At 50.1% G+C, this 23,330-nt stretch overlaps 1 protein-coding gene across 3 annotated transcripts in view; it reads right to left on the bottom strand.

Moving 5' to 3' along the window:
- Window positions 1-23,217, bottom strand: part of St3gal1 (ST3 beta-galactoside alpha-2,3-sialyltransferase 1) — a 77,304-nt gene extending 54,087 nt beyond the window's left edge. The window contains exons 1-2 of one of the 3 annotated variants that reach the window (XR_010041194.1): window positions 23,016-23,217; window positions 968-1,100 (exon numbers count right to left, since the gene is read on the bottom strand). The gene's annotated coding sequence lies outside the window, so the exon portion shown is untranslated. The remainder of the gene's footprint in view (window positions 1-967; window positions 1,101-23,015) is intronic. The other 2 variants (XM_063231037.1, XM_063231038.1) reach the window with 2 other exon arrangements.
- Between the last annotated feature and the right edge of the window lie 113 nt (window positions 23,218-23,330).

Below are 23,330 nucleotides of genomic sequence, written 5' to 3'. Positions count from 1 at the left end.
AGAGAAAAAGACAGAAATTTTCACCAATAATCATAAAACCCCAAAAATAGTTGTATAGACACACACACTTACTCATGCCAACCTTCTTTTTTCTTCCAAATGGCTGCAATCATCCCCAAGCTGAGTTAGGGCAAGCATGGTACAGTGACATGTCCCAGGGTGGCGACCCTCTTTCTGATCTACTGTTCCCTGATGAAGGAAACATCCCCAGCCCTCTCTGTCCATATGGTAGCCACCAGCCCCATGTAGCTTTTGAGTACCTAAAATAAGTCTCAGTGTGATTTAAAACTGAAGTTTTAATTCTATTTAATTTTAAAGCAGTGGCCCCAGGCAGACAGCTCAGCTCTAGAGTGCAAGGTACCTACGCCAGGCTTTGCAGACACATGAACTCTGTCACAGTGACTTCCCTGTTGCCAAGTCTTGGGGCCACCTGCCAAAAGGATCTTCAAATGCGGCTATGTCAGTCAGGTTTCCCTGCATAACAAACAGTCCACCCTCAGTGCCTGAAGACAGCACATAGCCATGACTGATTTCACTTGATGGTACATTTCTCCTGATCTGGGAGGTTTGGCTGGAGCTCATGTGCTTTATTTGCAAAACCAAGCCTGCCAGGTGTGTCTCACAGGCCGTGCTATAACACTTGCTCCAGAACACAGTGAAGCATTATGCTTGGCCTTCTTCAGGGTTAGGGTTAGGGTTGGTACCTGTCCTAGAAGGATGTTCCTGCTCTGAGCATTTGCTTATCAATTTTCATGAGAACTTGAAAGAAACTCCCTTCAGGGCCAGGAGAGGCTGCCTGAGACTTCTTCAGGTCTGTCCTTTCTCTCAGAGGGAGGAGTCTCCCCAGAGGAACTCTGGCAGAGCAGTCAGCATTACAAAGGAACCATGAAACAGCACAGCATCTCCCCTCCCCCTGCAACACAGTCCTTGGAAGCTTCTGGAGAAGACTACATCTCACAGCACTCACCTCAGAAGGCCAAGAGGCCATCTCTCCCTAGGCACAGGTAGAATAGTCCTTCTGCTCAGCAACTAAGGACTAACACTTCTGCTCGGAGTGTTAACTGCCTGCCACTGGCATTTCCAGCCAAGGAAGGTGGAATCTGAAAATGGAAAGAAGAAAGACAGAGCAAGTCAGCTTTGACATTTACTCCATCCACTGCTTTTTCAAGATGACTCAAAGTGAAGAAAATAATCCACCCACTTGTCCACTCTCCCATGCCAACACTCATTCCTCACCCAGGTCCTCCACCATAGCAGAGCTTCTGCCCCACGCTCAGAGTAGGGATAGAGGGCAAAGAACTCCTGACTCCTGCCCTCGGGAGCCGAAGCTTGGTGCAGAAACAAGACAAAGCACAGATGCATCAGCTCATGAGACAAGGGCGTTACTGGGATAATGAGGCAGAAGAGGAATGGAAGAGGAACGTGGAAAGCAGGGTAGATTTTAGCCACTGCTTCAGGGAGGTGCAAGTGCAAGGTCATGAAAAGCATCTCCAAGGACTGAGGAAAACAGGTTAAGATGTGGCAGTTCAAGTGTGAGTCTCGCCGGGATTGAGCAGGCCAACAGCACACAGGAAGGGGTTTCAGAAGATTTCAGCTGACAAGAGTAGCGACAGAAACTGGCTGAGCTCTTGTGGTCCCCAGGTCATCCATACACAAACTACACATTTTCTTATCTGATGTTATGCAGACTGTCATCCAATGATTCCCATATTATCAATGGGCAGCAGAGCCCTGAAGAGCTTCTGTGAGTACCCTTGCCTGATGGCCAAGGTAGTGAGCACCAGAAAACTGAGCACAGCAAAAAATAGTGCCATTGTGTCTGGATCCAGAGTCACCATGATGCAGTAATGGGCTTGATTCACTCGGGGCACCTGTATGCATAACCCTCTGCAGAGTGGCTTGGCCATTCCTCCTGACATAAAGGGAGTCTATTTTTCCATGCTTAGAATCTGTACTTGGCCATGTCTTGTTTTGGCCAATGGCACAAAAAGAGGTATGACATGAATAAAGGCTTTCAAAGTGCTTATGCAGGGGTCTTGGTGTAGCTGAGAGGCAGAACATACACTTAGCATTTGTAAGCTCTGGGTTTGAACCCAAGTACTCCTCCAAAAGTGCTTAGGAATCAAGTGCCCCTTTCTTGCTGCAGATAGTCATTCTGATGCCACTTTTGCAGTCCGGGACCAGCCCCACCGAGCATGAGAAACCGAATGGAGGGAAGTCTAGGGCAACCTGCCAGGCTAACCAACCTCTCAGATTCATGCATGTGGCCAAAAGAGGCAATTTCAGACTCCAGCCAAGCTGCACAGCTCAGAAGAAACACCCATGAACCTACAGGGTAGGGAGAAATCACAAATGTTTGTTGTTTTAAATCCCTGAAATTTGAGGCTGCGGGTTCTGCAGAGAAAACTGACAGGACCACCAAGGTAGCGGTACACTATGGCTAATGTCTATGTGACACAACCAATGTGCGTGTCAGAAGGAAGTCAGTCTGAGCTGGTGACTGGCAAGGACAGGACTAGGGCAAGGGGAGGAGCAAGGAGATTCCAGAGCTCTTTCAGATGGAGGGTCAACAGGGTTAATGACGGACAGAAGACCTTGGATTCATCTAAGGCTGGTTCTGGAATCTATGCACTGGGTGACACTGACTATAAACAGATTCTATTTGGAGCTGGCTGACTGGGCAGGATGTTTACATGAATAACACAGAAGTGGCCAGAGAGAAAGTGAGAACGCTGTATCTCAGAATGGAAAGCCACAGGATAACTTTCTTGCTTTCTAGCCCCTTGCTGTTTTAAGGGAGAAGAGGCAGGAATCACAGCCTTATGATCCACCACCTACTTCACGCCAGTCCTGTCTGAGCAGCAGCCAGAGGGATCCTTGCCATTGGTGACCAGACCTCCCTCCCCCATTCACCAGCTCACAGGTCCCCTTTCCTTTTGTACATTTTATTCCTCCTTTGGTCCTGACTGTAAACAGCACTTCCTAAAAGAAGCACCCCCTGAGGACCCCAATCTGAGCTGAGCACTGCCCCTGCAAGTTCCTCTTACCCCTGACCTGTTAACTCCCGGAGGTAGGGAGGTGTTGGGAGCCGCAGCCCCGAGCCCGGTCGCCTCACTTGGCGGACGTGAGGCCTGTAGTAAAGAGTGAGGCCTGAGGTAGATTACCCCTCCCATCGAATATGTTAGTTTCCTGCTTACCGCGTAAACAACCCGCTCAACAATATAGTCTGCCTGGCAACTGATGATGTTAGCCAATCAGCTTGCCTTGCTTACTTTAACATGATTGGACACTGTACCCGTATATATACCGGTGCCACCCCTGGGCGGAAGAAGAAGCCAGATAAAAGCCCGGAAGTAAAAGCCCAAAAGGAGCCGCGGAGAGCGGACCGGTAGAGGCTTTGGGGCAGACTGAAGCACAAAAGGAGCCGCGGGGAGCGGACCAGAGGAGGCTTCAGCTGGGAGAACCCAGGGCAGGCTGTACGGAGAAGGAAAATAAAAAGAAAAGGTTGTCCACTACCAGACTTTGTCGTGTGTCCTTCCTGCCGGCCGGGAGCGGACATCGACATTTGGTGGCCCGTACGGGGACTGATCACCCCCGCGACGTGGAAGTGGACAACGCTCCAGTACAGAGCTGCGAGACAGGTGAGTTGAGGATAAGCCTGGGCTCTGGGTGGCGCGCACCTACAGGGCTTTTAGACTCCCCTCAGGCTCACGCGTAAGTGGCGGATTCCTTGGGCCTCACGCGGTGAGTAACATATTAAAAAATGGGAAACATGCTAGGTAGCGGCACTAAGAGCGAGGGTGGTTGTGGAGAAAGCTCTCAAGAGCTTACAAAAGTACGCAGGGTATCTGAGCAGGCCCAGTCAGGGAGCTCCCGAGAGGTGTCTGTCAAGGGGAACAAGGATGCTAAGGAGGAGGACGGGGCTCTAGCCTCGGAGTCGTCTGACTCCGAGGACGAGGGAAAGTTGAATGGCAGGGAGGCCAAAGAGACCAGCTGTCAGGAGCCTAAGTCGCTCAATAAGGAGTCGCAGGGTTCTTTTCCAGCGTCACGCCGCGAATTGCGCTCTGCTCAACCTGGTCTGCGGAGGAGTAGAGAGCTCCTGAGTGCGCCCCGGCGCGAGAGGGAGGCGGTCCCTCGCCACGAGGCGGCCGCCTGGGAGCTCCCTCCCCTTTCGCCAGAACAGGAAGTGATGCACGGGCCCCCATTTTCCGCCCAATCACGGCCGCCGTCTTATGCTCCGCCGCCGGCGGGTCGGTATTTTTACAGGCGGCTTTGGCAGGGGGGACGCTTGTCTCATGAGGTACATCCACCTGGGATAGATAGTGGCCCCTACGAGATATTTCCTGTACAAGTAGCTATGGGCCAGGGACGCAATGTATGGGAGCCTTTTGAGATAAAGCAGATTAGAGAACTTAAAAATGCAGTTACAACCTTTGGGCCGACTGCGCCTTACACCATTGCCATGCTGGAGAATCTGTCTTCTGGGCCCCTCACCCCCGCGGACTGGATTCAGCTGGCAAAGGCGTGTCTGCCCTCGGGTAGTTACCTGGATTGGCGAGCCTGGTACACAGAGTTCTCTGCCGAGCAGGCTGAGAAAAACGCCGGTCGAGGAAATGGGAGCTGGGGATTTAGCTTAGCGGCATAAGCGCCTGCCTTGTAAGCAGGCAATCGCCAGTTCGATCCCTGGTACCAATAAAAAAAAAAAAAAAAAAAAAAAAACCAAAAAAGATAAAAATAAAAAATAAAAAATAAAAAACAAAAAGGGGGAGTAGGCCAAGGCCTGGCCCCAAAGGCACGATTATCCATGGCACTATTCACACACAATTTTTTAAATTTAAATAATGATAATCGCTCCCCAGCTGTGGAGCACTGCAACCCTTCCCCCAACCATAAAGGGTGGGTGAAGTGGAAAGATGTCCTGACAGGACAATGGATGGGCCCGGATCCGGTAATCAGCTGGAACCGAGGCGCGGTTTGTGTTTTCCCACAGGAACCGGGACGAGAACCACTGTGGATACCGGAGAGACTGACACGGGCAACAAAGCCCTCGACTAAAGATCAGACCTGCCCTACTGGAGATCCATCACAGACCAACCAACAAGATGAATAGAAATAGTGGTAGCCCGAAATGGACAAGAAGATCCTCAGGCATATGCATGGCTCGCTCGCCTAGCCTACGACCGAGTCTAGGGACGGTGAGCTTCCCACACTCCTCCTCTAAAAAATTATGATATAGCAGGGTAGATGAGTCAATGACGGGTAAGAGCGTGCCTCCCCAGCATGACTCGACCTAAGCCAGGCCCTACCCCATCCTGCACGTAAGCCGCTGGACTGTTAGATGCTGCCCAGGTCTAAATTTCTCTCCGAGGGGATTTCTTTACGGAGAGAGAATGAGTGCAAGCTTGTGTGCATCCAGGTTCCGTCCAGTTTGTGCCTGGCCCTAGAAAAAGGACGAGGGCCTCAGGGCCTTGGCAGACCATGGGACGGCCGACCAGGGTCTAAGCCAAGGACCTACGGTGGGCCTACGCATAGGGCATAAGCCTCTGCACCCAGTCCAGGAAGGGCTACGATGCGCACATTCATAAAAAATAAAAAAGGGGGAGATGTTGGGAGCCGCAGCCCCGAGCCCGGTCGCCTCACTTGGCGGACATGAGGCCTGTAGTAAAGAGTGAGGCCTGAGGTAGATTACCCCTCCCATCGAATATGTTAGTTTCCTGCTTACCGCGTAAACAACCCGCTCAACAATATAGTCTGCCTGGCAACTGATGATGTTAGCCAATCAGCTTGCCTTGCTTACTTTAACATGATTGGACACTGTACCCGTATATATACCGGTGCCACCCCTGGGCAGAAGAAGAAGCCAGATAAAAGCCCGGAAGTAAAAGCCCAAAAGGAGCCGCGGAGAGCGGACCGGTAGAGGCTTTGGGGCAGACTGAAGCACAAAAGGAGCCGCGGGGAGCGGACCAGAGGAGGCTTCAGCTGGGAAAACCCAGGGCAGGCTGTACGGAGAAGGAAAATAAAAAGAAAAGGTTGTCCACTACCAGACTTTGTCGTGTGTCCTTCCTGCCGGCCGGGAGCGGACATCGACAGGGAGGTGTCTGTCCCCTGCCACTGTGTCACCCCTACCATCCAGGGCAGAGCTTGGCATGTGGAAGAAAGTCAGTTACTACTTCTTGTATGACAGAATGTGCAAATCTAGTTAGGAATTTCACTCTCAAGATGTTTTCTCTGACGCCCTCCCAAACTCTATACTGGGTTAGAGCCAGGCTTTTAGGATGCCCACAGCTCCCTGGGGCTGTCTCCATTCAGGTGTTCATTTATCTGTTCTATTTTTTTTTTTCAGTACCAGAGATTGAGCCCATGTCCTTTGCACTAAGTTACATTCCCAGCCCATTTTATTTTGAGACAGGATCCCACTAAGTCACTAAATTGCCCAGGGTGGACTCTGACTTGCCATTCTCCTGCCTTGGCCTCCCACAGTGCTGGGATTACAGGCAAGCACCACCATACAGGGCTGGTCCTTTCTCTAACACAACATTTTGTGCAGCATCAAGTATCAGCTCAATCCCTGTCAGGTGTGCTCACTAGACTTACTCTTAGGGTGAAGCAGGATCTGCTGTTTACTGTTGCTGCCCCCTCGCCCTGTTACTGCTTTGGTGTAAGGAGTGCTTGGTGACTGTTGAATTAGAGTGAATGAATGAGTGAATAAATGAATGAGCAAGAGATAGATCTCTCAGTTCCAGTTGCAATGTGCCTAGTTTATAATTTATTCCTGGGCTTGGGCCTTAGAAAGTTGTATCGTACTTAAACAATTAATAATAATCATCAAATAAAACCTGCATATGTGTCTAAATATGCTTATTTAGGGATAATCACTGTGAGTCTCCCATTCCAGAGCCTAAGGAGGAAATGTGGGAAGTCGAGTAACATGGAGCCCTGCTTGCTCCTGATGGAACCCTGGCTCTCCCACTCCTCAGCCTGGAACATGCAGTCATCAGTTAAAGCCCAGAACTCTCTTTGGAGTCATGTAAAATTAGGAACCAATTCTTTCACTGGCTTTGAGCTGGATTTTTTTGTAAATTGGCAATGGCCTTGGATCCCAATTCCCAAGTGACCAGAAACCAGGGGGCTTTTAAATACCAGATCTTCACACCTAGAGTGTAGTTAACCTCCCACAATCTCAGTTTCTCAGCTTCTGAAGTGCTTAAGAGAAGGTAATGATCCCACTTTCTTCCCTGTGCTGATCCCAGAAACAGTGTAATTAGCTGCTTCTACTTCCTTTGCCTTTGTTTTTTTAACATGTGTCCTGGAAACCTTTTCTGAAATACCATGTGGTAGCATAGCTCCTGTAGAGTCCTACGACTATGCTTCTTCCTATTAACTTCCTATATTAATGGAGACTGCTTCCAGTTAAGAAAACTAAATTGTTACTAGTGAAACATCTCTGCACTGTGTTCAGGCATAAGATTCATACAAGGAAAACAAATCAGACACAGTTCCTGTGTTGGCTACTTTGCTCTTGTTGCCCAGACAAAATACCCAACACCCAAAACTAAGGAAGGAAAGATTTATTTAGATCACAGTCTGTGGAGGTTTCAGTCCATAATCAGCTGGCTCCAAGGCAGGGCAGCATAGCACAGGGTCAACAGTTCAAGGCAGCAGAAGACAGAAAAAACATCAAAAGCAAAAGGGGGAAGAGCAAGTCTCCTTTCCTCCCTTTTACTGTATGCAGGCTACCCACCCATACCATGCCTGTGCCCTCCTCTTGCATAGACTCAGTATGTTTACAAAGTGAGGAGCCTAGCACCCCTCCCCAAACCACTTAGTTAAACTTCTAAATTTCTCAATTCTCAAGTTGACACAATGTACCAACCATTACAGGCCCCATCTTCTGTGAGGACTAAGAAAGTTCCTGTGATTCAAAAGCAAGAATCAAGAACAATCAAGTCTCACAAAGATAGCTCCATGTCCCACAAAAGATCCCTCTCTGTCCGCTGGCTGGAGATTAGTACAGTTGACCTGTGAATGGTGGTTTCAGACTCATGGAGTCACAGTAGTCTTCCCACTTCTGTGGTAACCTGTTCTCACCTTGCCTCAGCCCACCCATCTCCTTCATGTCTATCTACCCAACAGACAGCCTAAAACCTCAGTACGGAACTATCAGACCTAAACCATGGAGTCATGAAGCAAGGAAAATGTCTTTCAACTTTGCCTGGAGCACAGATTAAATTCCAGTCAGACAAATCACAGTTATGTTCTTACTTTCCCTGTTCTGGATGCATAAATCATTCTTTCTTTGGCTCTATTAGTCTATCTACCATTCAGAGACCCCTCTGCCATCTCATGCTCCTTTCTACTGCACACTATAATACAATACAATAAATCTCATTGGCAATTTCATTCTCCAACTTTGTTCCTTCATGGAGTATGGCTGGGAACTGGAAATAAAATTCAACCATCACTGCTAGAGGAGCACAGTCAGTTTGCTTACTAAATCATAGCTTTTCCCCTCTAAGCAGAAAATGATTGTCTGAACAATTGTTATCACAGAGTTTGGCTAAATAATATCATAAGTTACAGAAATCTTTCCTCAGAGATATGTGGCCATAGCACTTTCTAAAACAGTGTAGCTTGCTTCTAGGTGCATCCACAAAGAAGGCTGGTCGAGTCAAGCTGTATGATTTTACAAAAACAGAATTTTTCCGAAACTTAGTCATTGCTAAAGTACACTTCAACATCCATGGTGTGTGGTGGAAAAAAAAAATAGCCAAAAAAAAAAAAAAAAAAAAAACCCTAACAGGGAATCACTTTTATAATAATAAAACACAACTAGTAGTGGAAACAGCAGATGAGATTTTTAAATACTACTAATACTATGCTAAACTAAGTCCTTTGTGCTTTACTCAAAAGATCGGTTAATCCTCACAATGACTCTTGCATGTACATTTTCATCATTCAAAAATGAGTACACAGAGGCTTGAGATTATATAACTTGCTCGAGATCATATGACTAGCAACTATTGGATCCTGGAATATAAATTAATTCCTAACTCAACTGAAAAGCGCAGAGCTGGTTGCTTCCCATGAGCATTTACCAAGGCTTGGTTTGGACTGGGCTAAACACTGTGCATTGCCCTTGCAAGGACAACAGTACACTTTTAGCATCTGTTCTCTAGAACCTGCTCTCTGGGAGAGGAACACAGGCTCAGACACAAGGAAGCGGAACATTTTGTACCACATGGAAAACTGTAAATGCACAGCTAGGTGGCGTTGTCATCAGAAAACCGGTCCAAAACATGATGCCTGTGGAGAATGAGGTCACACTGAGGCTGTCTGGCCAGGTCAGATTGCAAAGCAGCAACCACAGAAGGAGGAAGCGAGGGCAGCTAGAGAAGCTGAGGGAGGGAGGACAAGGCAACGCAGAGAAGTGGTGTAAGTGCCCACAGCAGGTCTGCTAGGATAGCTCTGCCTCAGAGTTGGGTTTAAGGGCAGAAATTCTGGGACTGGGAACCAGAGAGACAGCACTAATGCAGAGATCCAGGAAGCAGAGCACAGTGCCAAATAGCCATCTTCTGGGTGTGGTCACACGCACTCCAAGAGGCCCAGGGGTTGCCAACAACTGGTTTGCAACTGCAAGTGAACAGAGCTTCAGGGAGAAACACGTCTGCCTGTGAGGCTGGGAAGCTGCTCTCTACCCGGCAGCTTCTCTCATTGAAAGGTGCTCTACAAGTATCACGGTTCTCAGGATGAAGTGGATTTCTGAATGTGAGGGCCAAAATGTCCAGGTCTACCTGCTTTCCTGGGAGAAGTGGCATCTGAACAACGGCCACCATGACAGTTGTGTGGATGGGGAGACCTGCAACCCTACTAAGTGCACCATGCTCATGATTCCACTCAGTCTTCAAAGCAGCTCTGCAGGTGGTAGTCTCAGCCTTATTTCACGGGACTGTATAGAAGGCCACACAGAAATTGGCAGAGGTGAATGTCCAAACTAGGGCTGTGTTGAACAATGTTGCATCTGGGCTTAGAAGCTGCACACCCAGTGACATCCGGAGTTCAGATGCAGAGATAGTTCCTCAGAACATGACTTGAAGTGTACCCCATCCGATCCCCAGTTCATGGCCCCAGCCTTGTGTAAGGAGCACTTGTGATAGGCTCTCAGTACCTTAGCACAATGGGCAGTAGGGCAGTGATCACACACCTGCAGGACTGAGAGAACCAGTTTACTCTGCCTTCAGCCTCAGGGTTGGATCCCTTAGATCCCATTTCTGCTGTATCAGAACTCTCTAAGCCTCAGTTTGTCTCATTATAAAGTGGATACCATGGCAATGATGCTCATCAAAAAGACAAAGGAGTATTCCCTTTGCCTGCTTCTCATAGGGACACACAAAATAATGACTTGCGAATGGCTAGGCCATCAGATCACCGGCAAATCATCTAAGCACTCAGTACTGAGGTCTCCGTTTTAGTTGATGGAACTGGAGCTCAGAACACTTTGGGATGCTTCTGAAGAAAGAGCAGCAAGTGCTTCCTTTCTGCTGTCCTCAGTTCAGGGTACCTGAAAAAGCCCGGAGTATGCACAAGCTCTGAGTAGGTGCCTCTCCGGGTCACCTCTCCCAGGGACATCAGATCCCTGCAATTGGCTTCCAGGGGTCTTCTAAGGGGGCCCACCAAGCAGGTGCAGAAGCATCACTGAACATGTCAGTAGGGAGGCCAGCATCAGAGGTAAAGGAGAAGCCACAAAAGGATGAATGGTGACTGCATTGTAGGTTTGAGAACTCATCTTGCTCTGCATGAGCAAGGAAACCCTGATTTTATCTATGACTGAAAGAACACAGGCTATTTAGGGTTCATTTGGATCTTGCCAGGCCCTCTTCCCTCTATACGTGGGTGGGAAGGTGCCAACTTGGCTGGGGGCTTCCCACGAGGCCCCCTGTTCACCTTGCATCGATGTAGGTGGAAGGTGTCACTTCCCTCTTCAGAGCCTCAACATAAAGTCTGTCTTCTCTGCACTTTTCCTGTCTTTTTTATTTATCTTTTCCCCTTCATGCAGATGTCACCTGCTCCAGATCCCATAGTCAAAGGCAAGGGGCCAGAGGCTCAGGAGATGGTCTTCTCTCTGTGGACGCAGGCCCCTTGACCTTGCTGTGATGAGCACTGAAGTCCCTTCAGGGGACATGAGGTTCAGGGTGAGCACCCTCCTCCTCAGCCTCATGTGCTGCTCTGCACCCAGCATCATTCTTACGGGATCCAGAGGGATTGTGAGATACGGATGTTCCACTGCTAACCTGAGTAACAAGCACTGCTACGTGCTTTTGAATGTGATCTTGTGCACGGGGAAAAAGAAGGAAGGAAGGAAAAAAGAAGAAAGGGGAGAAAACTTTCATTGATCATAGCAACTTTGGGTCAAAGGCCAGAGCTGACGTTATTGAGTCTGTCCCTCGTGAGATAACCCAGAACACAGCACTAACTGGCCTTTAACAGCCCTCTGAAACACCGTCCTGAGCATGTGTCTGGGGTGAGAGACCTTGCTTTTCTGACCATTTCTCTGATTGCCAAGAATGAAGTGAAGGGAGATAGAGGGAGGCAGATGGGGCAGAGGGGCTGCAAAGCCAAGCATGAGCCCTAGCGCTTTGGGTCCCTAAGCACAGGCACAAGTAAGATGAGGAAGGAAGCATGCAACAACCTCCCACTCAGACCTGGGGGTGTCCTGGGGTGAGGAAGGGCTTTTCAGGCAATGAACAGCTCCCCCATATTTCTTCATCTTAACCATAAAAGTACTCATGGTCACAGTGGCCTCAAAGCTTCATTTAAGGTGAAACGAACACAGTATGTCCACAGTGTGGCATTCTGTGAATGGACATCAGAAGAAAGAGGATGGACAGATGCCAAGGCTGCAGACAGAAGCCAACATGACATGGCCTGCTCCGAGGGGAGAGGAGGTCAAAGGAGATGTGGTGCAGTGCTAGGGGTCAGCACTGTGGGGAACTCGCAGGAATCTGCAGCCCCCACATACAGAAGAACGCAGGAGGCAGGGCAGAGAGCTGTGAGGCTGGGAAGGGGCCGAGCAGGAACTGGCCTGGTCTGGCCAGTTTCTAAACACATCATAAACTTTAACCATTAACTGGGTCAGGCTGGGGGTGCAGTGAGCCATCGAGTGATAGCAAGTTATAGAGGCTGCACATTTGGACAATGTGAGACCGAGAATTATAAAATATTAGTGTTTGTAGAGGGCCTGAGGTTCGTTCTTGTTTAACTTCTCCTCCCAGACCCAATTATTTACTCCCTGAGTCACTTATTGGTTCATAGAGTATAACATTGACTCTGCCATTTCCCAGCTTTGTGACCTTGAATGAGTTGCTCGATTCCTCTGTTCCTCCATTTCCTCATCTAAAAACAGGGATCCTAACACCACTAAGGAGAAATGTTGTTCCAGTATTGGCACAGCATTGCTAAGTATATGCTCTGAGTATCCTACCATCACTTACCATCCTCATTCCTGTCTGAAATCCTTTCATTTGGCCTTGCTGGATTAGTGTCCTGACTTTACGGGGTCATCCTGCACCTGCTTGAATACTCCCTGTGATGGGGAATTCTCTACCTCACACAGTAGCCCTTAGCTCTCAGGGTTCTCTGGGGGGTAGAAAGCTCTTCCTGTCCTGAAGCTTTACAGGAGGTGGACTTCCTGGAGGAGGCAGAAGTGGGGCTCTCTGGAGCGCTCCCCACTTAAGGCTGGGGATGTTGTTGGGCTCAGGCTTTTTATAAACACTAAGATTTTATAATTCTTTGCATCACATGATCTAATTACACAACCTCTGAAACTTGCTATCAGTGGATGATCTCACTGTATCCCTACTCTGACCCAATTGGTGGTTAAAATTTATAACATTTCTTAGTCCATCTGAGGGTCTTAAGTACTCCCACATTCAAAACTGGCTTCAGAGCTGGACTATTTCTTCTCCCAGTTTGGATACTTGGCATTGTACAAAGACACAGTTTCATTGATATAATCCTGTCATTCATAGCTTGCAGCTGCTTAGCTGAGTTTGTTCCCTGTCACAGGTAGACAGAAAAATAGCTGCAGGCTTGAAGTTGGAACTGATTCTTCAACCATTATGAAAGGCACGTCTTTTATTTGAAGTTCCTAGTAGGTGGGTGGCCAGGAGAACCACCTACACCCTGCCTAATCTCCCTGCTTCATTTTAATTTCCGTTTTTGCCAAAAGACTGCCTTTTAAAATGTAAGATTATGCCTTAGAAACAACCAGTCATATGCCCCACAAAGGCATTCCTGTCCTTGGCAGCTAATGTTTTCCAAGCAGCGGTTTTTATTCAACAGACCCTCCACCAGGTGGTAGGATTAAGTGTTTTCCAGTAAGAAGAACAACAAACCTTCCCCTCCATTGTGAAGTGTTATTAAAAGGGAATTTCCCAGTGTTGCAACAACTTTTACTAACTGGATTCCTGAAACCAAGTCACCCCCAAGAGGCGCCTATCAAGGAGGTCAGATAAGTTTGCAAGCCTGATTGCAAATATTATACCCAGTCTTGCTGCTGTACCCTGTCACCAAAACCTCCTCCAGGTTCATGGTGGCTCCCATGTCTACTTCAATCCCCAGACATGGCAGGGCTCTCAGAATTCACTGCATGCTAACAAGCCAAATGAGGAGGGCTTGTAGTCAGCAATGTGAGGATGGAAGTACAGATCTCAAAATCCAGCCAGACTGCATGGGGCTAAGCAAATCCATAGAACCAGCCTGAAATGTGAGTCAGAGAGCAGGTTTTCCTCAAGCTTGTATTAGTCAGCTTTATGTAGCTGTGATAAAATATCTGAGATAACCCACTTCAAGGAAGATTTATTTGGTTCTTGGTTCCAGAGGGTTCAGTCCATGATTAGCCCAACCACTTTGGGGAACATCATGCAGGCAGGAGCTGCTCACCTCCTGGAAGTCGGGAAGCAAGAACAGACAGAGGAAAGGATCAGGGTCCCAATATCTTTTTTTTTTTGGTCTTTTTTGAGAAAGGGTCTCACTATGTAGTTCACTCTGGCCTTGAGCTCACTTTGTAGCCCCGGCTGGTCTCCAACTCGCAATGATCCTCCTGCCTCAGCCTCCTGAGTGCTGGGATTACAGGTGTGAGCCACCATACCCAGCAGGGTCCCAATATCTCAACCCCTTCAAGGGCACAGGCTCAATGGTATAACTTACTGATATGCCCCATGTCTCTAGATTTCTAACACCTCCCTATAGCACAATTGTTAGGGAACTTAGCCTTCAACAGATGAGCTTTTGGGGAACATTTAATACACAACAAAGCCCCACCCAGCCTTTGGGAGAATGAGGTTGCTGGTCTAAGACTTGGGAAGCAGCAAGTGGTGAGAAACTAAACTTTACTTGCAAATGGGGTGCTAAATAGCTGTGAATGGGGGCACACAGGACATGGGTGGGTGTGGACTGGTTTGGCTCATCTGTCCAGGGGCATATGTAGCACAGTGAACCTCTCAGAGAAGCTATCCCGTATCCAGGCTTCCCCATGATCTGTTGACCTAGGAGGATCCTGTGAATTACACAGCGTTCTGGGCTTTGGGCAGTAGTGGAACACTTACAAATCCCAGTTCGTCCTTTTGCTAACTATGTGACCTCAGTTCACTGACCTAACTTCTCTGAACCTCAGTATCCACAATAGTAAAATAATATTTTAAAAAAGTGTGAATGAGTACTTAGTGGGCTGCTGTAGCGTCACGGGTACAATGTCCAAGAGATGAGAAACTGTGAGGCTCAGCAGTGCAAGCCACCTGGTCTGGCCAAGACGCAGTGTGTGAATCTCAACCCCTTTTTGAGAAAGTATTTTTGAGACCGTAGGCAGGCAGATGAGACCTAGAGTGTAGACTCCACTCTGAGTTTGCCTGAGCTACCTCTCTGTCCACTCTGGTTCATCAGTTTACCCCTGAGGCTGTGCAAGCTGGCCCAAGGCTGTCTACAGATTCCCCTCCCCTCTCCCCATCCCCACTTGAGTCTGTCTCAGCCCTGACTTGATGACTCTGGCTGTGTCCTACAGCCCTGACATCTCCTGAAATGCACCCAGAGTAGCCACACAGCAGGAAGCCACCAGACCCAGGACCACAGAGTTACTCCTTGAGCCCTTCTCTGCAGGATCCCCATGACAGCACCTGGCTTTCACGGGTGGGGCCCTTGCACCCTGCCTTGACCCTGTCTGAGCCTGCCCTGGGTGCTGAGCTCAAGGGCTCCCTGAGGCAAAGCTGGCTCCTGCCCACACTTGCTTATGGCTCTGTGTCTGGCACCAGCTCATCCAGACCTTCTTTACATGGATTGTCTATGGCGGCACACTGATCATGTCATCATGGTTTTCACCATACTCAGACTCAGCAGAGCAGTCCAAGTGCCTGGGATAAGGTACAAACAGCAAGATGTTAGGGTGCTGGGGTGAACAGTGGCCTCCAGGTTACAGACCAACTCTGCCCTTTCCTACCACAGGGATGAGTGCTGAGCAGGTCACCCAGCAATGGTCCTGTCTCCTTATCTGTGAGGTCTAGGGAAGAATGTGGTCTGGCAGGCTGCCGAAGGTTGGGGTGTGCCCCCCCCAGCAGCAGCCACTACTTAAGTGGCAAGAGAACTGCAGGCCCACAGATGATCTGGGTGCCACTGGAGCCATATGGCTCCAGTAAGTCACTTCTCTTCTGAGATTCTTTGTTTCATCTGTGAAACAGCGAGGACTTTTGTCCATCCTAGCCCGGAAGAGTTCAGCTGAGGGCCAGCTGTGTCTGGTCACAGAGGGTGATGGCTGTGCCTGCTGAGGTCCTTGTTTCCGGGTGTCCGGGCCTTCAGAACCCTGGGCCCTCTACCCTGCATCAGAGGCAGGGTACACGGAACAGAGGGAGGGCTTAAAGCCCTTCATGTCTTGTCTAGCAGATTCAAGAGACTCAGTTTGGGCCCCCATCTAGTAAATATCTAAGGAAAGAGTTGCTTTGTCTTTGGGGGTTTTTTAAAACTTATTCTTTTTCCTTTCTTTCCACTGAACCTTTTATTTTTGAGAAGGTAAATGCCCAATTAGATGGATGTGTCTTTCATGTGGAGTCATTCTCGGCTTGTTGAGCATAAAATAAGATTTTGGAATCTTTCCATCTTCGTAGTTAGAGAAATAGCTGGGTTTGCTTTGGTTGTGCTTTTCTTGAGAGCTCTCTGCTAAGTAAAGATGAGAAAGAAAATTTTAGTCACTCTGGCCTAAATGTGGACTCAAATGGATTTGTGTTTTGTTTTGAATGTAGCAAAATTTATTACAGTGAGTTTGGGGGGGGGTTGTTTTTTGTTTGTTTACTGTACCTAGTGGAATTCCGAAAAAGTAGTTTCTCTGAACACTGAACTTTCCAAAGCCATTTGCAAATCCCTTCTGATTTCTGCCAAATAGTTTGGAACTAATGTTCTTTTGGTTTTGATTTTCTGAATTATCCTGATTTTTAATGTTATTTTACATCCTGTGAAAGGTTGTAGGCTCACTACTCATTAGATTACTGTTATATATCTTGGAGGAGAAATTATACACACAAATTATAGCTATATAAGACAGAGACAGAGAGAAATGTTTCCAAAATCCTCAGACTAACTAGAACAAAGAAAACTCTTAACAAACAAAATTTCCGATACTATTTGAACACTGAATAGACCAATCAGAAAAGGCCATTATAGAGCACAGCCCAACTCCACCCACCTGTCCCAATCTTGACCTCAAGAATAAAAATTAACATTTATTGTGCAACTCATATGCAGCAGGATGTATGACGGACTCCTTAATGAATAGATTGTTTGCTTTTCATGTAGGCTGTACAAAACATATTCTGAAAACTGAAGCGTGGAAGTAATTTTATCACTGATGGTCCAGTACCCAACAAGGCTCCGCACGACCCAGCAAATGTCAACAGTGAAGCTATTCTCCTTCACATGGAGACACTTCGGATAACAGCTTCAGGGCTGCCCTGGCTTGGGTGGAGTTTGGCCCCCATGGGAATGTGCGTTCATGATTGCTCCTGCAGAATGCAGCTGAGAGGAGTGGGGCCTTGAAGGCATGGAGTGCAGCGGGAGGTCACAGGACTGCTCCTCCCGCTCCCTGGCCTCCTGGGTCTCCTCCACATGATCTGTGTCACACACAGCCCAATCACAGTGCCTTCTGCCCTAAGGGGATACAACCAGCCGGCCTCAGTGACTGTGTGTCGTGTTGTATAGACTTTCAGGCTCCAAGACTGAGTTAATAAACCCGTTTCTGTACAAATCACCTCGCCTGGAGTATTTTTTTAACTTTGTATCCCTACATGTTTGGGGCGCTTAATGATTACACTCAGCAACAGAAAACTGGCTAGGGAAGGTGCTGCCAACACTTTACATCGGCTATGTTTATTGTTCTAGGTGCTGTCAGGCACAATGGGTTAAAGCCTGGCCTTCCACCAGCTGGGTGGCCTCAGATGACAGACTTACCCTCCAGGTTCTGGGCTTGTCACCTGTCCTGGGAATCCAATGACCGATGACCGAACCTTGCCCAGTGCTGGGGCAGAATTGATGTGACAGCAGGTTCGTGCGTGATCTCTTCCCTGCACCCCCAGACCAGCTCCTGACCTGCCTCTACTGGCCCGCCTTCAGGAGACTCCAGACAAGGCTCCTTGCCTCAGCTGGGGACTCAGCTCCTGGAAGCCGGGGACTGGGGAGCAGGCAGGACTCTGAGGGCCTGGGAGGGTCTCCCTTCCTCTCCCAGGACCCTCTGTCAACTCCTCCAACGGTTACCCTTCTCCTTGCTCTCTGCTTCTTCCCTAGGGAGGGGATCAGGTCCATGTACTACGCATTCCTTGCTGAGGTTCCTAAACGCCTTTGGAAAATGGGCTCTTTATTCAGCTCTTTACAGAGGTTCCCACGGATGAGACTGCTAGGTATTTAAAGCACTTGACACTGCTAGGCATATGCTAAACACTTAGTAAAAAGCAGATGCTACTAAAATCATCCTCCGTAAGGCATGTCCATGTGTCTTGTCATGCGGGCCCCTGTAATAGAGGTAGATTGGGACTTTACCCTGCTGTCCCCAGTTAGGACAAGGAGTGACAGATTTATAAGATATGCCCAAGGGCCTCTGTCAGGACCCAGGAGTTTTGAGTTCTAGACCAAAGGTTTTTTGGCAAGGGAAATATCCTGATACCACAGCCCCTTACCAGTAATCCAGGAGGTAACCAGGATAGACAGAGGCTGCTCCAAGCACCTCAAACTTGACTCAAATTATATTCCCTGCTGACCAGCCAGGCTCAGTCCTGTGACCCAAGCTCTTGGGGCAGAGCACTCTACCCTACAAACCTTCAACACACACACACAGCAACTAGGAACAGCACTTTGGAAGGCTTCTTAGGCCTCTCTTCTGGCTGGATCTTACCCCAGGATAAAGAAACTTTACAGTTTTACAAATGCACAGCCCACAGGAATGTGGGAAGCAGTTTCTCCAACCCAGGCCTTAGAGCTGGCCCCTTCCACGGGCTTCCGGGGCTTTCTGACTTGGTGTATCCCTCCATGCTGAGGCCCTGCCCTTGGGAACTCTTCTACAGGTATGGAAAGTGTGAGTTGGAGAAGAAGGAACACAAAATGTTAGCCTTGTGTCTGTCACCCACAGTCCTGGCGCTACTCCTCTGGGCCTCAAAATTTTGCATTAAAGTAAAAGAGCCAAACAAATCAAACCCTAAGGTCATTTTCAGCACACAGATGGAAGACTCTGGCAGGATCACCCTGATTCCTATTTGCAGTCTGGGGAGCCCCCACAGACTTCTCTCTGTGATGATATCTGAAACTTCTGGAACATTTTGTAAAACCCATCACCAAGAACTGCTGGAAAATGACTTTTCCAAATAAGTACGTACCTACAAAGTCCTGAGCCACCCATCAAGTAAGGCAATGTCCCTCTGGCATAGGCAGTGGATAGCTCAATAAAGGAGGAGAAGCTATCCACACAAACACAGAACGGAGGGCCACAGGTCCTTAGCAGTTACACTGCCTCCCAGATTGCAGAGAATGAAACTTAGCCTGAGAGCCCCAAATAGTGTTGGGTGCCAGCCTGCAAAGAAACTGAGCATTGGCTCCAAGACTCATGCAGGATTGGTGAGGGCCATGTCTGAGCTCCTCAGACCAAATTAGAGCCATCAAGGGCTCTGAGATTCACACGTGGTGACACATCCACTTGGGGGACCCAGCTACATGAGAGCCTTCCTCTAGAATTCTTCCAGTGCAAGCCTGCACCGTGTGCACACATAAGTGTGCACACAGGACTCACTGGAAATCGTAGCAGCAGTGCCCTTTATCTCTACTCAGATTCACTTTCCACATTCAGTTACTTGTAATCAATCCGGACCAAAAATAGTACATGGAGAAATTCTAGAAATAAACAATTTATAAGTTTTAGATAATTTTTACTAGTTATAATTATAATTGTTCTGTTTTATTAGTAGTTACTGTTAATCTCTTTTGGTGTCTAATTTATAAATCAAACTTTAGCATAGCTACACATATGTAGGGGGAAAATACACACCTCTGCATACAGGGCGGGGACTATCCAAAGTCTCGGACACCCACCGGGGATCTCGGGATCTATTAGAGGACAAAGGACCACTGCATTAGGACACGATGGCTGGCATGCTGTGCTTTCTCTCTTGGAGGCTTGCTGTGGTGTGGGTGAGAGTTAAGGTTCAGATCCCACAAAGCACAGCCCTGTCTGGGCAGAAAACTTTTGAGTCAACAACCTCCAAACAAACCACCTTTAGCAAGGTAAACTGAAGAGGAGGCTCACAAAGGCTCGCTTCATGAGGTTTCTTCCTGGGGGCCTACCGGCCACCTGCTCCAGCCGCCTGCCAAGCTCTGGCCTGGGGAGACACAAAGGGGCGGGGAAACACACCCTTTGGCACTAAGTCCCGACACTGCCCTAAGCATCCAGGACTCAGAAGGGTCCACACAGGGACCCACTCTCCCACACCTGGGGACCAAAGGCTACCATTACGGGTGGCTGGCGACTGTCTGGGATGCTGGAGTTCTGGTGAAGGCAGCTGGAGGTGGGAACACTGTCCCACCTACAACCAGCATGATAACTGCTCAGCCAGGCCTAAAATCCCAAGAAAGGAAAGTGCAGCAGGAGGTCACAGGAAAAGGAAAGGGAAAAGACAAGACAGGAAAGGACAGGACAGGACAGGAAAATAGCAACACAGTCTTCTGCTTTAGTTTTAAAGCCACTCTGCACTCTGTTTTGTACTATGGCGGGCTGAGGCAAGAGGATCACAAGTTTAAGCCCAGACTGTGCATCTTGGGGAGATTCTGTCTCAAAAAAAACATGTAAAGGGCTGGGGATGTACTTCAATGTCAAGGTCCAATCCCTGATACTGCCAAAAATCAAAACCAAAACCAAAACAAAACATAAAAAGAGTAGCTCAGAGAAAGGTGAGGGTCCACACTTCCAAAAGAGCACCTGCAGTCACTTCCAGCAGCAGGTTGTCTCCCCAGCTTCCCAAGAATGCTGCGGCCTGCTGTCCTGCCCGGGGAACTCCTGCTCAGCCCAGGCCACACGGGCAAACTAAAGGAGGACACAACCCCCAGCTTGCGGGACTGCTGACATGGGAAAGTCAGGAAGAGCAGCCCTGGATTCAGTCCATTCTTTCGTTCCTTTCCTCAGCAGAAACCGTGTGAAAGAACTGTCTCCTAGACCTGAGTCAAGTCACACACACACACACACACACACACACACACACACACACACGAGTGTGAACGCATGAGAACACAGCACACACTCACACGCACACTCACACACACAATTCCACATGATCTCTGTCCTGTAGGGCAGTTTGTGGAGACAGTAAGAACGACCCTAATATACAGATGGGGAAACTGAGGCTGCGGAGTTGTCTCATGCTCAATATCAGAGGCAGATAGGACACGGGAGACGACCTGATCCCCTCTTTACTCAGCACCCAGATCTGGGCAGACTGGTACAGCTGATCTCCACGCCCTCACGTCAATCAGATTTGAAACAATGGCGGGATGGATCCTTGTGGCTGCGCAGGACGGGGAGGTAAAGAGCTAGGAATCCAGGCCAGGGGCCTCTGTTCCTGCGGCCCACCCAGGAGCCAAGCGCCGGTTCCCAAAACTGCCAGCAGGGGGCAGTGCACCTTGCCTTTTCGAGCTGTGAGGCCTTGCTCCGCCAGTCCTGGGTAAAGAAAACCAAGCAGGAAACCCCAGCTTCTGACAACAGGCCAGGAGCAGAACAGGAGCGTAGTAGGTGCTCAAGGCACAGCTAGAAGCCGCGGGGACTGACCTGGGTACACGAATTTGAGTTCAGCAGTCGCAATAGGAAAGGAAAGGGAATTAGGGGCCTCGCGCCCTCTGCCAGCATGCTCCATGCTGTAGAATTTCCCCCCAAATCTAGCACCTACTACCTGCCCCAGGCGTGCAGCAACACCACACAACCTTGTTCTCTGCTGGGGCCCTTTTCCTTCTGCCGCGCGTCCTCTCCGCCCCCCCCCCCCGCCCCCTTCGCCACCAAACAGGACCACAGAGCGGGGGCGGGCCCTCGCTGTCTCAGGGGAACCATCTAGGCACAAATTGCCTAGGCGTGGGGACCCGCAAGGGACGTTCGAAGAAGGGACAAGTCCCCCAGAAATGCACAGGAGAACCCAGCAAATAGGACACCTCTAGCTTGTCCCTGCCTTCTGGGTCACAGCTGTCTTCTGCGGTGCGACCCTGTGACCGGCTCAGTCCCGGTCCACTCGCGCGCTTCCGGGCCCCACCGAGCCCCGCGGGGCGGGCGCAAAGCGGGCAGGACCCTCGCGTAGGAGGGAGCAGAAACTGGGACTGTCTTCGACCAGGACGCCCCTTCCAGGGGACCGCTCCGGTGCGCTAGGGCTTCTCCTTGCGGACCCCGGCACAGCCTTACCCCCTATCCCAAGTTCAGCCGCTCTTTTTCCTGCAAGGTCACGCTCAAATACGCAAGCCATGAGAAACACGGAGTCCTAAGTTGCGCAGCCCTCAGGGTCCTGAAGGAACTGGACCGCCCCAAGTTGCCTCGCCCAGAACCACCGTTCCGGAGAACGTGCGCTCCCAAGAGGGGCAGACCCTGCCCGCGCGGGGCGCACACAAGTTGCTAACTTTTGTCACATTTCTTGGCAGCTGCAGCGCCTAACGGGACTGGGGCGGACTTCGGAGTTTCAAGTTGCCACCTCCACCACGCCTGCCGTGCTCCCTTCGCCCACCTCCTCTTCCCTCTCTCCCCACTCCTTCCATCTGCCCAGTCCCGGAGCCAACTTCTCCCCCATAGGAAACATCGCAAGTTGGAGTCGTCCCGGGCGCCTACGGCCTCTTCCTGGGTCTGCGCCTGCTCCCAGCGGATCAAGGACTCCGTCCAGATACTACTCCCAGTGGCCTCTGGTCCGGACCACCGGCTGTTTCCACGCGTCCCGGCTGAATCCCAGTCCTAGACACTGTGTCCACTCAAAGCGCCTGAGATCTGCTTCCCCGGATGGCGCCCCACGGCGGCCCCGGCCGGTGAGACCCACCCGGGTTCGGGACGCAGTGTCACTGGGGCCGCCTGGGGGAACGTTAGGTTCCCCGGCAGCTCCTTTGGTTAGCCCCAAACATCTCTGAGTCCGAGCCTCCTTGGAGACCTTCCTCTCCCTGAGACCCTAATGGTCACCACCGCAAGGAAAGGGGTCTCCCCCATGGTTTTATTTCCTCCTGGGGCGGGTCTTCAGTTCCACCTCCGCTGTCACAGCCTCAAGGTCCCCTTCTCACTCCGCGGTTCCCAAATCGGACAATCGCCCCTGCGCTCAGGGCACACATGCGAAACTGCTAGCGCCTGAAGTCGCGTGGACACAGCCCTCCGCGCACCCCAGCAGCTGCAGGCTCCGCGCACGCTCGCCAGGCTGGAGACACGCTGGAGTTTCCCGGGTAGGGCAGGGAGGGGGCTCGAAGAGTGCACCGGGAAGGCAGCGAATACTCACCCCACGCGCGGCTCACATCGCCTCCGACTCCCCTCTCTCCGCTTCTCCCTCCTCGCCGGTCTCCCTCTGGGTGAGGGCTCTTTGTCTTTGCGAAGTGTCGAAACTGTCTGGCATAGTGGGGCTCCGCAGGCGGAGGCTAGCGCCGGGGCCGCGGGAGGCGGGGTGAGGAAGGGAGCGGTCTCGGGAAACCTTCCCCCGGGAGTAACGGGAGTGGAAGGCGGGGCCACCGGGTCGGGGCCGCCCTCGCCGGCCAGCCGGGGCGCGCCGAGCGCGGCCACCGCCTCCCGGGCGCACGGCCCTCCCCTTCCTCCGCCC

This window comes from Cavia porcellus, unplaced genomic scaffold (genome assembly GCF_034190915.1).
Source record: "Cavia porcellus strain 051 isolate PalLab524CR breed Dunkin Hartley unplaced genomic scaffold, mCavPor4.1 scaffold_19, whole genome shotgun sequence".
Taxonomy (NCBI): domain Eukaryota; kingdom Metazoa; phylum Chordata; class Mammalia; order Rodentia; family Caviidae; genus Cavia; species Cavia porcellus.
Note: the sequence above shows the minus strand (reverse complement) of the source record. Positions and strands in the feature narration are given on the sequence as shown.